Raw genomic sequence first — 16,879 nt, forward strand, 5'->3', positions numbered from 1 at the left:
CGGAGAACTCTCCTTTATGGTAGACGGCATTGTCTGCAGTTGCCAAGACAGTAGGGGAGTCTGTACTTGAAGAGCCTGTAGAGATGTCATTGAACAATGTATGGTTTTTATTATTTAACTGTTTGCCTCCCTGACACATATATGGGGACCTTACTCAGAGAGGTTGTTTTATCGGTGACAGCTTACCTTGTCCGCCAGTCACATCTTCCAGTACAAATATTTGGAAGAAAAGCAATTAGTGCTTCCTGTATACAGCGGACACCCTACTGCTTCCAGTCACACCATTGAGCTGAACTGCGGGTAAAGTTTTATTCTAGATACTGCCCTAGCTACTTAAGATAGCCTTAGTCATAGGTGTGGGCGGCTGCTGCTTAGTAAAATCATACGGTGTACAAGCCGCGACCTACACACAGCGCTGAATTTCCGCCGATGAGAGCAGCAGCTACAGCAGTGAAGTGTCCCAGTCGCATCCCTGTCCCTCTCATTGGTGTCAGTGATGGCTGCTTCCCCTTAAATAGCCTCACAGATTCCTTTTAAAAGTAAAGATCTGTTCTAAAATTTTTAAGGGCCCTTTTAACAGCTCCATGTGCATGACAAGCATTTCAATCTTGTCTTTGGGTTCCATCTGCCCTCCATTGACGTGTGACGGCCATGTTTATGGACATCTGATGGCGTGTGGGCCCCTCCCCTCTCCTTGTCCATTGACAGTTGGGTGGAGTCACCTTTGTAATAATTTCATCCAATTGGCCATATGGCTGATTTTCCGTTACATCGATGATGATAAATACAGGCTGGATCCTTTAATTTGTTGGTTACAGGATACTTGTGTTCCCGGGGTAAGATCCTGACCAGACATAGGAGGTCTGTAGGATACATTACAATTAAACTAAACCGAAACGGGCTCATTGTGTTCTGATTTGTGTTCAAATGTTTTTGTGTCTTTTTGCTCTTTCTTAAAGTTATCTCATTTTGAGACGATGTTGCATTCATATTAATAAATTCCGGTTTCCTAATGTTACAGAGTGATTGTGTCACATGTTCTTCCTAAGACACTATGAGAGAGATTGATCAGCTTTGTCACAGGCTATGCTAATCCAGAGCAATCAGAGATCACGAGACAGATTGACTATAGAAATTCCCCCCCTTCCCCCCTCTGCTGCTCTGAAATACTTCTTACAGTACATGTTAGGGATGCACCGATACCTATACTAGTATCAGTATTGGTGCCGATACCGAGTATTTGGGCGAGTACTCGTACTCCCTAATGCTCCCATACCGGAACTTCCGGTCATGGGGAGATCTCCCTCTGAGCGGCAGTGCCAAGGGAGCATGGTGCCGCTTTGCTTTCCAATCGGAAAGCCAGGCGGCGGGTTATGACCCGCCTCCCGGCTTCCTGATTGGCTAGGAAGCCAGCTCCACTAGCTGCTTGGCAGCCTGGCTTCCTAATTAATCAGGAAGCCGGGCGGCATGTAATGACACACCTCCCGGCTTCCTGATTGGTAGCTTCCAGAAGCCAGGCTGCCTAGGAATAAGTGAAGATGGCTTCCTAGCCAATCAGGGAGGCGAGTCATGACGTGCCACCCGGCATCTTGATTGGCTAGGAAGCCGGCTCCACTTGGTAGGGAGTCTGGCTTCCTGACGAATCGGGAAGCCGGACGGCACTGCATGACTCGTCACCCACCTTCCTGATTGGTTAGGAAGCCAGGCACCCACAGCAAGTGAAGCCGGTGTTCTTTTGCTAGACTTTTTCAACCACTTGTAAACGCAGCACACCTGATTGCACCCAGTACTGCCCTTCAGTCTCCTGACCTGTGAGCTGCTGTACAAGGAAAATCAGGTCTTCATATGTACTAGTTGCATTTGATTTACATTTAATTAGGGATGCACCGATACTGATACTAGCATTGGTGCCGATACCGAGTATTTGTGCGCGTGCTCGTACTGATTGGCCGGGAAGCCGTCTCCATGCTTCCTCATCACCAAGGAGCATGGTGGTGGCTTCCCAGCCAATCAGGAAGCCGGCCGGTGGGTAATGGCTCCTCCCCCCCGATTCCTAATTAGCTGTGAAGCCTGCTCTATGCTCCCTCGTCACTTGGTGTAATGACTCGCCACCCAGCTTCCTGATTGGTCGGGAAGCTGGCCATCAGGAACCCGGGCGGTGGGTCATTACCTGCCCCCCGGCTCCTTGATAGGCCAGAAAGCCAACTCCATGGTCCCTCATCACCTGGTGACGAGGTAGCATGGAATTGGTTTCCCGGCCCATCAGGAAGCCACGTGCTGTATAATTACCGAAAGGGGAGGGGCTTTTAAGAAATACTATAAACTCTCTAATTGTATAAAAATATGAATTCATTTATTACATAATTGAAAATAGATAAATAGAGTTAAAAACTAATTGAGCACAGTGAGGAACACACTAGAAGCTGGCTACACCAGAGGGAAAACATACCTGAGACACTCGGCCCCCTCCATTTTTCATGTAGTGATGTCGACTGATGGTCCTTCTGGACTCCTCCCATGATATATAATTTCCCCTGAAGAAGCCCAGTCGGGCGAAACATGTCGGGTTTTATCTGAATGAGTCATCTATTATGTCCTATTTTAATTACAATTGCTGACTTGATGTGACATCTACACTGCATGTGAAATAGACCAATTAGTTTTTAACTCTATTTATCTATTTTCAATTATGTAATAAATGAATTCATATTTTTATACAATTAGAGAGTTTATAGTATTTCTTAAAAGCCCCTCCCCTTTCGGTAATTGCATACCTTAAGGTGGAATCTACTCTTTGTATTCTTTTTAGTCAAATCTATTTGGGGTGTGAAATCTTGCTCTCTTTTCTCTTTATTGTTCTAACACACGCAAAATAAAACCTACTTACAACCCACGTGCTGTATAATGACTCACCGTCAAGCTTCTTCATTGGTGGGGAAGCTGGCCAATATGAAAGCCAGGTGGCGAGTCAGTACCTGCTCCCCAACTTCCTGATTGGACAGAAAGCCAGCTCCATGCTTCCTTGTCACCTGGTGAATTTTTAAACCCCCCCCCCCCCCAATGGCTGGTGTCATAGCTGATCACATGCACATCACTTTGGCAACTGCAATCCAAACAGGCTAAACTGGCACCTTCCGTGGCTTTAAAGCAGGGGGCGGGCAAACGTTGGCCCTCCAGCTATGATGAAACAACAAATCCCACGATGCATCTGTCTCTGGGAGCCATGTCTGTGCCTGTGAGAATCTTGCAGTGACTCATGGGACTTGTAGTTCCACAATAGCCGGAGGCCTGGACTTCACCCACCCCTGGGTTATAAAGGATATGAGGATGTACTTCAGCATTACGTAATGCAGTAAATAGTGTGGGAAGTGTTTATTATGTTTTGTTGTCTTGACTTCCTTATCTTATTTATCACAGAAAAAAAAATAGCAACTGTATCATAATAATAATAATAGAGAATTTCAACCCGAGCTTCACCAATTGCAGCTTTTAAATGAGAAGTTCTGTATTTGTAAACCTCAACCCCCCAGGCCGGTGCACCAGAGAGCTATACTATGGAGTGTCCACCAGATGGCAGTATAACTCTACACACCTTGAAAGGTAAGGTTCCATTTCTTTTTATTACTTCCTTGAACTTATTAAAAATAAATGATCCCGAAAGGAAGTGCAGATGATCGCCGAATGATACCGTTCAGTTTTTCCTTCGTTACTCAAAAAAAAAGTACTTGTTACAAGCAATTGAAAGTTCCTTTGGAATAAGTGACATTTGGGGGAGCAGTCATGTGACCCGTTCTATCAGGCAGCCAATAAGTGATTTCTTGACTTCACCTCCTCTGTGGTCTGAGCAAATCTAGATCCTTAAATGACCGCCTATGGTACAGTCTTTATTTACCAACAACAGCAGTAAAGGGACGACCTGATTGGATAGATCAGGGGTCAGCAACCTGCGGCTCCGGAGCCGCATGTGGCTCTTTCATCCCTCTGCTGCGGCTCCCTGTCCAGGGGTGGATCTATCACCAGGGCCTGAGGCTGAGGGGGGGCCCGGTGAGGTCTGGTCTCCCCCACTGGTGGAATATGCGGCAGTGCAGGGTCTATGTTGTGCTCTGCAGGGTCACTCTCAGGTGGGGTCTCGGGTAAGCCCTGAGTCCAGTGCGTTACGAAGCCCTGAGTCCAGTGCGTTACGTAGCCCACATATACCTATATACAGTACATGCTATACATAGCATAAAGCTAAAAAACTAAATATGCCGTGTTATCTTCATTTTAGATGTCAAAAGGGTTTTGTGGCTCCCATTGTTTTTTTTCTGTGGGAAACGGGTCCAAATGGCTCTCTGAGTGTTTAAGGTTGCTGAGCCCTGGGATTTTTTAAAAGGTAGGCACTGGCATAGGTAATGAGCATCTTAAAGTGCAGCTCCGCTATTGAAAGTTGAAGAGGTGAAAGTAAAATAGGAAATTGAAGCTGTCCCCCTGCGGTAATACCTTTCCACCACTAGATGTCACCAGTCTTCTGTGATGACCGGCGTCATTCAACCCTCTTTATCTGAGCCCAGCTCAGAGTGTCGCTTCAATGGAAAGCACTGGGAACGTCATTAATTATTATTTGTTTATTGCAGACGTAAGGACTTTTATCCCCATGAGGAGAAAAAGGAAGAACCTGTCATGTCGTTGAGTCAGGGTGTTCAATAGACTCCTGTTTTTCAATACTGTCCTGTAGTGAAGGTCACCTGAGAAGGGCTCCTAGGTGATAAAAGCTGGCATAGCAAGCTAAAACACTCATCATTGTTCTACTGTAACCCTTGGAAGTGGGTGATTTGGGGCTCAGACTCACACACACACTCCATGCAATATGATTGGTAAGAGCACATGGGATGTGGAAGCAGAGCTCTAACGTTAGAACTAGGAATGAGTTCAGGTTCAGTCTGAACCTGAGTTTCTATGAACCCAGTAGGGGCTCCTTCTGTGCTGCCCAGTCTGCTGCGGGCAGGGAATTCCCCACCCGCAGCTCGATGTAAGCAAATGGCCAGTGACATTATTGACCTTTTATATGGCTACATGCCTATATTTGGTGAATGACACTGACCTAATAAGGCTATGTGGCCATATAAGGTAAATGAGGTCAGCACAGGAATCCCACCCCTTTGTTTACATACAGCTGCGGAGTGTGAAATGCCCTGGCCTGTGGCTGATTGAGTGGAAGTGCCCCCAGCACTTCCTTGTACAGAGGAGCTCAAGTTTAGACCCGGTTTGGTCCAAACCCGAGCTCTTGCATACTCAGAACTAAAGCAGCCATGGCTAATTTAGCTTCCCCAGGCACTGGGACACCATTAAGTAGGAATTAAGATATATACAGTTTTGCAGCTCTTTAGAATGCATCTAAACTCACGTGTAACATATTGCAGTTTATCAGGTGGCTGCATTAGTTTTCTTTTTTATTATTATTCTTATTATTTTATCATTATTATTCTTATTATTATTTATCTTATTATTTATTACCTGTTCATCCTGCAAGTACCATACTTGTGCCCTGTGTAAGAGTGACAGTACACACTTAATATACTGTGTGTACAAGCAATTCTTTCTCATCGTTCTGTAGACTAGAGAGCTGATAACTCTGCTTCAGATCATACTACGTATGACAGATAGAGCAAACCTCTTTCAATGGTCTATTCCACAGACCAAGAGGGAGCACATAAGAGAAGTTCGTCAGGGTTTACAGACAGGACAGGTTTGCTTTAAGTTGCGGAAGATCCCTACAATTAATAGGCCATGAATCACAGAATTGCCGAAATCGTCCTTTACATAAGACTCGTCTGAAGCCGTGAGTGACTCAGGCTGTGATCTGTTTACTCAGATGTCTTCTAAGCTGTTACTCATTGTTTTATAAAACTGGGAACTGATATTGCCCCGGCTGAGTCCGCGGTGACGTGTCAACGAAAGTCTTTGGCTGCCGTACGAGTTCACTGCGGAACTTTTCATTTCACGGCATCCGGACGTCTGAAGGGCTGACTGGGAGTATGCGACGGCCACGATGAAGCACGCCTGGCCTTGTTGATGGCCAGTTGTAGAACGTGTGTAGCATACAATGACCTGTGTTGTTTTATCAGAACTCTGGTGAGCCCAACGGAAGCCCGCCAAGACCCACAACATGGCTGGCGCAACTTTAGTAGCCGTACTACCTTCTAATGTGATTATGAAAATACACAGCCCGGCCAAAAATAAAGTCCCCCCCCCTCTAATATTTCATTGGACCTCCTTTAGCTTATACAATGTCACAACTTTTATCTCCATCCAGAGTCGTGTAAATTTTTCACCAAGATCCTGTAGTGATGATGGGAGAGTCGGAGAACGGTGTAAAGTCTTCTCCAGAACATCCCGAAGATTCTCAATGGGGTTCAGGTCTGGTCTCTGTGATGGCCAATCCATGTGTGACAATGATGTCTCATGTTCTCTGAGCCCAATGAATCCTGACATCGCCATCCTGGATCATGCCTAATGTGCCATCGGGGAAGAAAACCTGATCATTCAGTATATACAGGGAGGCAGCTGACCTCATTTTTTTAGGGAAGGTTGCTGAACCTCTAGACCGGACCAACTGAAGACACCCCAGATCATAACACATATCCAATGGAAGACTCCGACCTATTTACTCAGCTACATCCTGGTGGTGATTTTTTGTTGTTGCTGAACCTAGACCTGGCCAACTGAAGCCACCCCAGATCAGAACATTTATCCAGTGGAGGTCTCCAACCTACTTGCTTAGCTAAATCTAGATGGGGAATTATTTTTTTGGCCAGGCAGTGTATGTATCCCACTGAAAAAAAATAACACTGACATTTGAAATTCAAAACCTTTAAAACATAAAATTAGAATTATAAAAACTATTAAAATTCTAAACATAAAAAATTAAAAAAATTAAATAAGAATCAGTTAAAAAAAACATGTAGACACCAAAAGAGGTCTATAATATGGTTTTATTGTTGTCACTATTGTCTGGATTTGTGTCTTTCAATGCAAAGTTTTCTCATCAAAATGTATTGATGTACCCCAGCATTACATGGGTAAATAAAGGTTAAAATAAAAAAATTTCATTTATTTTCAACTGTTTTAAAATAAAATGGGATTTTCTCTCATTTTTTATTTTAAAAAAACATGCGTTATAATATTGTGAATAAAGGATACTTTGTAGAAAACTTTTTTTTTTAGACTTTTTTAGCCACGAGATGGAGGTATTTTACTGGTATTTGAAAGGCTATATTTTTACCAAAAAAAAAATACAACGCAACCCCCAAATTAGTTCAGTAGTTATGTTTTAAAAAAACAAAACAAATGACCCCGTATAAAGTAACAAGTGTTCAGTTTTTTTTCCCACCAGAATAAAATATATTTAGAAACCAGAAATGTATTTATTTAAAACATAAATAAATGAAATAAAAAGTATTTAGTAAATAAAACATAAATACGTCTAATAAATAGATAATACAACAATACAAATAAAAATATTAAGATAATAAAATAGTCAATAAAAACATGTCCTAAAGATTTACAAAGCCTGTATGCAGATCCCAGTCTACAAATCACCTTTTCCCATAATGTGTCTGCTTGTGTAGTCGGATTTTTCAGGCACTCGGTACATTATGCTGATCGCAAATAAATAGCTCCAAGCCAAATGTGACATGTGATGTTACCTTTGCTTTTCTTTTTTCAGCTGTGACGGTTTAATGAGTCTTAATGATTTCGAATTTGATGCTGGGATCTATTGAAGAGAAGTCCTCGGCTTACAGTAACCTGGACAGGTAAAATCCGTGGCTTGCACTTTACATTTGGTGGAGCTAAAAGTACCAGAGCCCCCAAAAAGTAGGTTAGTTGACTGAAGGGCTCAGTATTTAATTCTTGCATTTTTTCTAACCTTACCATCTTGTCTTAAATTGTATTGTGACTGTAATGTCTTCCTTATATTGTAAAGCACTGCGCACACTATCGGCGCTATATAAATCCTGAATAATAACATTCATAATAAAAATAATGATAATAATAATATAAATGATAATAATAATAATAATATAAATGATAATGATGATAATAATAATATAAATGATAATGATGATAATAATAATATAAATAATAATAAAATCCATATAATCTGTTGGTCCTTGGCTCTAAAGTTCTCATAGTGTCCATGCATGCGTGTAATAAGTATATAGTATATCCTTGTATTCTCGAGGCTGTGAAGGACTTATACTGACTACACCATGTTTCATTCAATGTGCTACTTAGAATGGTTCTGTGGTATCAGTACACTCCAAGCTTTTACTATGTTGATACCTAACAGAGGAGCGCCTGGTCACTGCCTGGCCAAAACAAAAGTCACACACTCTAATACAGCGGTCGCCAACGAGAAAATGTTGGTGGTCTTGGAGCCCCTCTGATGCCGTGCAGGCTGGGCCGTCATTGAAGCGGCACGGAGGCTCCGGGGCTGACTCGAGCAGCGGCTGTCACCAGAAATGCGCGGCTCTCAGTACAGTGCGGGCTCTGCAGGAGGCGCGGGGCATCTCGTCAGTACATACCCATATATTCTCATATTTTTTGTTTCCTCATATATAAATATATTCTTGTGTGTGTATATATACACACACACACGAGAATATATTTTTATATGAGGAAACAAAAAATATGAGAATATATATTTTTAAACAATTCATATTAGTGGTCCGCGGGATTTAAAATGATGAATTTAGTGGTCCATGAGGTCCGAAAGGTTGGCGACCGCTGCTCTAATATTTGGTTGGACCACCTTTATCTTTGATGACAGCACACATTCGCCGTGGCAACGTTTCGATAAGCTTATACAATGTCACAACATTTATTTCCATCCAGAGTTGCATTCATTTGTCACCAAGATCTTGTAGTGATGATGGGAGAGTCGGATCTCCGTGTGTAAAGTCTTCTCTGGCACATCCCAAAGATTCTCAATGGGGGTAAGGTCTGGACTCTGTGGTGGCCAATCCATGTGTGACAATGATGTCTCCCTGAACCACTCACTTGAGCCCGATGAATCCTGACATTGGAATATGCCCAATGTGCCACCAGGGAGGAAAACATCCATTGATGGAAAAACCTGATCAGTATATTCAGGGAGGAAGCTGACCTAAACAAGGACATCTATTTATGTTCATCCTCCCAAAGCCCCTTCTACAAATGCAACACGAGGCCGGTGGCTGCTCCACACATGCGGCCCCCATTTTTCGCTAGAAAAATAATTCTGCGAAGACACAGATAACATCCTTGTATTTTCCTGTTTTGTAACATGACGGTACACAAACCCTAATGTTCGGGGGTGGATTTATGTCGATCTGTCTTGCATGTTTCATCTAAATTGTGAACAGGCCAAAGGAAAAAAAAAAAGCACCAACAACAACAACACTGCCATCTGTTTCATCGTACGTCACGACAGTGCATGAAAGACAGTTCCTGTGTACTACAGCTGTGGTGCCCCTCTGCTGGCTTATAAACCGGTTGTGTCGACCCTCCCCATTGTTTAACTGCAGCTCACGCTATGCGCCTTCCAAAAACTCGTGTTTAAACCCCCTTAGACTAGCACCACCTTCTGAAGAGAGAGATTGTATTGTCGTATGCCTTCGGGCCTTCCCGAATAGCCTATTGTAAACAGCCGTGCAGTAACACTTAAACTTGTTTGTGTACCTTATTATTATAATTTTACGCTCCTTTTCCTCCGCCCCCCTGAGAGTAACACATGCAATTAAAACCGTCATTGATCGTATACTAGAGAATGCGTACATTTCATTTTTCTTCTTTGTGCTCGGAAATTTTTTTTTTTGTCTTTTTGAAAGACAAATTTACTTTTTGTTATGGTTTACGCCTATCTCACTTGACTTCTACGTTCGGCCTGGAAAAGCAATATTTGTTTAGGTGGAAGGAAAAAAAAAAGCTGACATTCCAATTAATTGTAACAAATGAGAATAAAACAAAGCTAAAAAAAAAATAGATTAGTAAAACTTTATTTCATGGGAATTATATACATTGCTGATTCAAGTTTTTCTCTTTTCAAAGGCAAATTTTATTTTTGATATACTTTAGGCTTATCTCACCGGACTACTTAAACTGACATTAAAGGATTCCCCCCCCCACCCCCCATGTTAGTGTAGGGACTTACCTTAAATGATGTCTCTTAATCCGATCTTCTTCTTTCCTGTAGTTTTCAGATGTCCCTCCAGCGCTGGTGCGGGTCTCCGATCCAGCGTTGACTCCTCTGTCCTCCTCTTCGCTCATGTCACACGATGTCTGTGCGGGTGCACGCTGCTCCATAGACTTACCTTGTGTCTCTCCTCATCTCCCAGCCAAACATTTGAACTGCGCATTAGCCCGCCCCAAGATCATTTGCGGCCACCTGACAAATTTTCAGATGTTCGGATGGAAGCGCACTGCGAAGACACAGGTAAGTTTATACCTGTTTCAAAAGGTTTTTTTTAAAAAGTTTTTGCATATATCTGCTGCTTGGTAGCCTGATATATATATATGCAAAAACACGCTGAGGGTTTAATAACCCTTTAAATCGGCCTGGAAAAGCAATTTTTGTATAGGTGAAACATAGAACGAACAAAAGCAGTAACATCCCATTTAAATGTAACAAAGTCAAAAACAATAGAAAATAACAGTTAAAAAGAATAGATCCGTAAAACTTTGTTTAAAGGAAATATACATTACTGTTGAAGTTCTTTTCAAAGGCAAATTTTATTTTTGTTACATATCTCACTTGACTAACTAGTTCGGCCTTTTTGCAAGGACATACACAAAAGCTAACATTCCGTACAAATGAAACAAAGTAAAAAAAAAAATAGAGCAATGAAACATTGTCTAATGGCATTATACATTGCAGGAGAAGCTTACCTGAATTATAGATCTCTAGGTATTATTAATAATGATGAATATTATTAGTTATTTGTATAATTATTTATATAATTGTTCTTGATTCGTTTTTCATTATAATTGGAGTGTTGTCGCACACTGAGAATTTGATTTACAAATTTGCCACTCTTATCCCTTATTTGTGATAATTTGTAATAATTTGTATTCATGTACCTTGTAGTCATTTACTGTCATTTGTATTTTCAGATTTATTTTTTTTGTGTAAAATACTTAATATATTTGTAAAATATAGCAGCGAATGGCAGCGATATCATACATAGAGAACAGCCCTGGGGTGTATAGAGAATAATTTTATAACAGTGCATGCTTGATGATCATATATGGGGATGGGTAAAAATCTTCCTCGCTGTAGACTTTATGGGGGATATTTTAGAAAAAGTTGCACAGGGATTGGCGATAGAAAACAAGTACACACAGGGTAACTTGTACATCACACCCATTTTTAGATTGTAAGCCCTCAGGGGCAGGGCCCTCCTTACCATCTTGTCTTAAATTGTATTGTAACTGATATGTCTTGCTTATATTGTAAAGCGCTGTGCAAACTATTGGCGCTATATAAATCCTGTATAATAATAATAATAATTTACTAAAAGAAGCAAACTGTACTGGAAGACTGCTGTTTCCAAGCCCTATACAGACTGCACACTTCCAGGTAAAATACCTGCTCCCTTGCCTTGTATGAAATACCTGCTCCCCTGCCGTGTATAAAATACCTGCTCTCCTGCCGTGTATAAAATACCTGCTCTCCTGCCGTGTATAAAATACCTGCTCTCCTGCCGTGTATAAAATACCTGCTCTCCTGCCGTGTATAAAATACCTGCTCTCCTGCCGTGTATAAAATACCTGCTCTCCTGCCGTGTATAAAATACCTGCTCTCCTGCCGTGTATAAAATACCTGCTCTCCTGCCGTGTATAAAATACCTGCTCTCCTGCCGTGTATAAAATACCTGCTCTCCTGCCGTGTATAAAATACCTGCTCTCCTGCCGTGTATAAAATACCTGCTCTCCTGCCGTGTATAAAATACCTGCTCTCCTGCCGTGTATAAAATACCTGCTCTCCTGCCGTGTATAAAATACCTGCTCTCCTGCCGTGTATAAAATACCTGCTCTCCTGCCGTGTATAAAATACCTGCTCTCCTGCCGTGTATAAAATACCTGCTCTCCTGCCGTGTATAAAATACCTGCTCTCCTGCCGTGTATAAAATACCTGCTCTCCTGCCGTGTATAAAATACCTGCTCTCCTGCCGTGTATAAAATACCTGCTCTCCTGCCGTGTATAAAATACCTGCTCTCCTGCCGTGTATAAAATACCTGCTCTCCTGCCGTGTATAAAATACCTGCTCTCCTGCCGTGTATAAAATACCTGCTCTCCTGCCGTGTATAAAATACCTGCTCTCCTGCCGTGTATAAAATACCTGCTCTCCTGCCGTGTATAAAATACCTGCTCTCCTGCCGTGTATAAAATACCTGCTCTCCTGCCGTGTATAAAATACCTGCTCTCCTGCCGTGTATAAAATACCTGCTCTCCTGCCGTGTATAAAATACCTGCTCTCCTGCCGTGTATAAAATACCTGCTCTCCTGCCGTGTATAAAATACCTGCTCTCCTGCCGTGTATAAAATACCTGCTCTCCTGCCGTGTATAAAATACCTGCTCTCCTGCCGTGTATAAAATACCTGCTCTCCTGCCGTGTATAAAATACCTGCTCTCCTGCCGTGTATAAAATACCTGCTCTCCTGCCGTGTATAAAATACCTGCTCTCCTGCCGTGTATAAAATACCTGCTCTCCTGCCGTGTATAAAATACCTGCTCTCCTGCCGTGTATAAAATACCTGCTCTCCTGCCGTGTATAAAATACCTGCTCTCCTGCCGTGTATAAAATACCTGCTCTCCTGCCGTGTATAAAATACCTGCTCTCCTGCCGTGTATAAAATACCTGCTCTCCTGCCGTGTATAAAATACCTGCTCTCCTGCCGTGTATAAAATACCTGCTCTCCTGCCGTGTATAAAATACCTGCTCTCCTGCCGTGTATAAAATACCTGCTCTCCTGCCGTGTATAAAATACCTGCTCTCCTGCCGTGTATAAAATACCTGCTCTCCTGCCGTGTATAAAATACCTGCTCTCCTGCCGTGTATAAAATACCTGCTCTCCTGCCGTGTATAAAATACCTGCTCTCCTGCCGTGTATAAAATACCTGCTCTCCTGCCGTGTATAAAATACCTGCTCTCCTGCCGTGTATAAAATACCTGCTCTCCTGCCGTGTATAAAATACCTGCTCTCCTGCCGTGTATAAAATACCTGCTCTCCTGCCGTGTATAAAATACCTGCTCTCCTGCCGTGTATAAAATACCTGCTCTCCTGCCGTGTATAAAATACCTGCTCTCCTGCCGTGTATAAAATACCTGCTCTCCTGCCGTGTATAAAATACCTGCTCTCCTGCCGTGTATAAAATACCTGCTCTCCTGCCGTGTATAAAATACCTGCTCTCCTGCCGTGTATAAAATACCTGCTCTCCTGCCGTGTATAAAATACCTGCTCTCCTGCCGTGTATAAAATACCTGCTCTCCTGCCGTGTATAAAATACCTGCTCTCCTGCCGTGTATAAAATACCTGCTCTCCTGCCGTGTATAAAATACCTGCTCTCCTGCCGTGTATAAAATACCTGCTCTCCTGCCGTGTATAAAATACCTGCTCTCCTGCCGTGTATAAAATACCTGCTCTCCTGCCGTGTATAAAATACCTGCTCTCCTGCCGTGTATAAAATACCTGCTCTCCTGCCGTGTATAAAATACCTGCTCTCCTGCCGTGTATAAAATACCTGCTCTCCTGCCGTGTATAAAATACCTGCTCTCCTGCCGTGTATAAAATACCTGCTCTCCTGCCGTGTATAAAATACCTGCTCTCCTGCCGTGTATAAAATACCTGCTCTCCTGCCGTGTATAAAATACCTGCTCTCCTGCCGTGTATAAAATACCTGCTCTCCTGCCGTGTATAAAATACCTGCTCTCCTGCCGTGTATAAAATACCTGCTCTCCTGCCGTGTATAAAATACCTGCTCTCCTGCCGTGTATAAAATACCTGCTCTCCTGCCGTGTATAAAATACCTGCTCTCCTGCCGTGTATAAAATACCTGCTCTCCTGCCGTGTATAAAATACCTGCTCTCCTGCCGTGTATAAAATACCTGCTCTCCTGCCGTGTATAAAATACCTGCTCTCCTGCCGTGTATAAAATACCTGCTCTCCTGCCGTGTATAAAATACCTGCTCTCCTGCCGTGTATAAAATACCTGCTCTCCTGCCGTGTATAAAATACCTGCTCTCCTGCCGTGTATAAAATACCTGCTCTCCTGCCGTGTATAAAATACCTGCTCTCCTGCCGTGTATAAAATACCTGCTCTCCTGCCGTGTATAAAATACCTGCTCTCCTGCCGTGTATAAAATACCTGCTCTCCTGCCGTGTATAAAATACCTGCTCTCCTGCCGTGTATAAAATACCTGCTCTCCTGCCGTGTATAAAATACCTGCTCTCCTGCCGTGTATAAAATACCTGCTCTCCTGCCGTGTATAAAATACCTGCTCTCCTGCCGTGTATAAAATACCTGCTCTCCTGCCGTGTATAAAATACCTGCTCTCCTGCCGTGTATAAAATACCTGCTCTCCTGCCGTGTATAAAATACCTGCTCTCCTGCCGTGTATAAAATACCTGCTCTCCTGCCGTGTATAAAATACCTGCTCTCCTGCCGTGTATAAAATACCTGCTCTCCTGCCGTGTATAAAATACCTGCTCTCCTGCCGTGTATAAAATACCTGCTCTCCTGCCGTGTATAAAATACCTGCTCTCCTGCCGTGTATAAAATACCTGCTCTCCTGCCGTGTATAAAATACCTGCTCTCCTGCCGTGTATAAAATACCTGCTCTCCTGCCGTGTATAAAATACCTGCTCTCCTGCCGTGTATAAAATACCTGCTCTCCTGCCGTGTATAAAATACCTGCTCTCCTGCCGTGTATAAAATACCTGCTCTCCTGCCGTGTATAAAATACCTGCTCTCCTGCCGTGTATAAAATACCTGCTCTCCTGCCGTGTATAAAATACCTGCTCTCCTGCCGTGTATAAAATACCTGCTCTCCTGCCGTGTATAAAATACCTGCTCTCCTGCCGTGTATAAAATACCTGCTCTCCTGCCGTGTATAAAATACCTGCTCTCCTGCCGTGTATAAAATACCTGCTCCCCTCCCGTGTATGAAATACCTGCTGCCCTGCCGTGTATAAAATACTTGCTCCCCTGCCATGTATATATACCTGCTCCCCTCCCGTGTATAAAATACCTGCTCCCCTGCCGTGTATGAAATACCTGCTCCCCTGCCGTGTATGAAATACCTGCTGCCCTGCCGTGTATAAAATACCTGCTCACCTGCCGTGTATGAAATACCTGCTGCCCTGCCGTGTATAAAATACCTGCTCCCCTGCCGTGTATGAAATACCTGCTGCCCTGCCGTGTATAAAATACCTGCTCCCCTGCCGTGTATAAAATACCTGCTCCCCTGCCGTGTATTAAATCCCTGCTCCCGTGCCGTGTATAAAATACCTGCTCCCCTGCGTTATATGAAATACCTGCTCCCCCCATGTACGTTGCAGTTTCTTCCACTGGCATGTACATTGGTACTGGACATACAAACCAGTGGGAAGACTACTGCACGTGGTGGGGGAAACGGCTATTTAATCCATCCAACCTGTCAAATACTTGCAGCAGCTAAGGGACAACGTAGCAGCATTTAAAGACACGGAAGTATAAGTATATCCCCTCTTCTTCTAGGTGTACAAGTGATCCTGTGCAGTTCTTATTCCTATTATTATGATTGGTATTTATATAGCGGGATTTATATTACATAGTAGCACATTCACATCAGTCCCTGCCCTCAAGGAGCTTACAATCTAAGGTTATGTCATCAATTATGTTATTGCCGGTGTAAATGACATGATTGTATGTTTCCAATGCATCCTACATAAAGAACAATTCTCGTTAGAGCCTAAAGTGCGGAATTATGGGTAGATGTGTGTTGCTACCAGTAGAGGGCACTCTTTTCCGGCATTTAAAGCTTCCTTCTGCTGACATCATCAGAGCCCGGATAGCTCAGTCGGTAGAGCATCAGACTTTTAATCTGAGGGTCCAGGGTTCAAGTCCCTGTTCGGGCGTACACTTTTTCAATTTCTAAATTTTATCTGAATGACGTAAAAGCTGCTCTTGTGGATTATCCATCGCTATAACAATAAAGGTTGGGTCTTAACTGGTTAGGAGCTATGGCTATTATGTGCAGATCTTTGAAATTTGTACCGTGAAGAATAACTCCGGGCATTCTTAACCCTTGCATTGGGGTTTTCCCCCCTGTGCTGCAAGAGTTAACTGCTCCTTTTCGTCTAGGGAAGAAAATAACAATAAAGTTTTACCCACCTGAACCTTGCAGAGGCTCAGAGGTTGAGTGAGGTGAGTATACCTCTGTTATTTTCATACCAAGAGGAAAACAAGTACTCAACCTTTTCAGTGCGCAGGTAGCCCCTCTTTAATGGTTAAGAATATTTATGACTGGAACAAGCTTTCGAGAGTGAACCTCTCTTCTTCAGGTCAGAAGCAATACATATATAAAATTAATGATGATAAACCCAGCCCGCACTTTGCCTGGTTTCATGACCACCTAGCAACTGAGGAGCACCCATGACAATTAAAATAGAACACGCCAGGCTGTAACACCCCTGCACCCTCCCTTAGTCCAAGACCCTCCCTGGGATCATGACCACCCAATTAAGTAGCACCTATAATCCTCCTCTACACCCTCCCTTGGACCATGACCACCCAACTGAGAAGCAGCAATGTCCCCAGTCTTCTCCCTGACCACCCAACTGACCAGTATTTATGATCAACCACTCCACCCTTACTGA

General features: G+C 43.0%; 1 protein-coding gene and 1 non-coding gene across 2 annotated transcripts in view; both read left to right on the forward strand.

Moving 5' to 3' along the window:
* Positions 1-476, forward strand: part of RTFDC1 (replication termination factor 2 domain containing 1) — a 31,897-nt gene extending 31,421 nt beyond the window's left edge. Inside the window, exon 10 of the mRNA XM_018560673.1 lies at positions 465-476. The gene's annotated coding sequence lies outside the window, so the exon portion shown is untranslated. The remainder of the gene's footprint in view (positions 1-464) is intronic.
* A 15,589-nt stretch (positions 477-16,065) lies between these two features.
* Positions 16,066-16,138, forward strand: TRNAK-UUU. Its single transcript has one exon. It is a non-coding gene; the product is annotated as a tRNA-Lys (tRNA).
* Positions 16,139-16,879: the final 741 nt, after the last annotated feature.

Source organism: Nanorana parkeri, unplaced genomic scaffold, assembly GCF_000935625.1.
Source record: "Nanorana parkeri isolate BGI_ZX_2015 unplaced genomic scaffold, ASM93562v1 scaffold474, whole genome shotgun sequence".
Lineage (NCBI taxonomy): Eukaryota > Metazoa > Chordata > Amphibia > Anura > Dicroglossidae > Nanorana > Nanorana parkeri.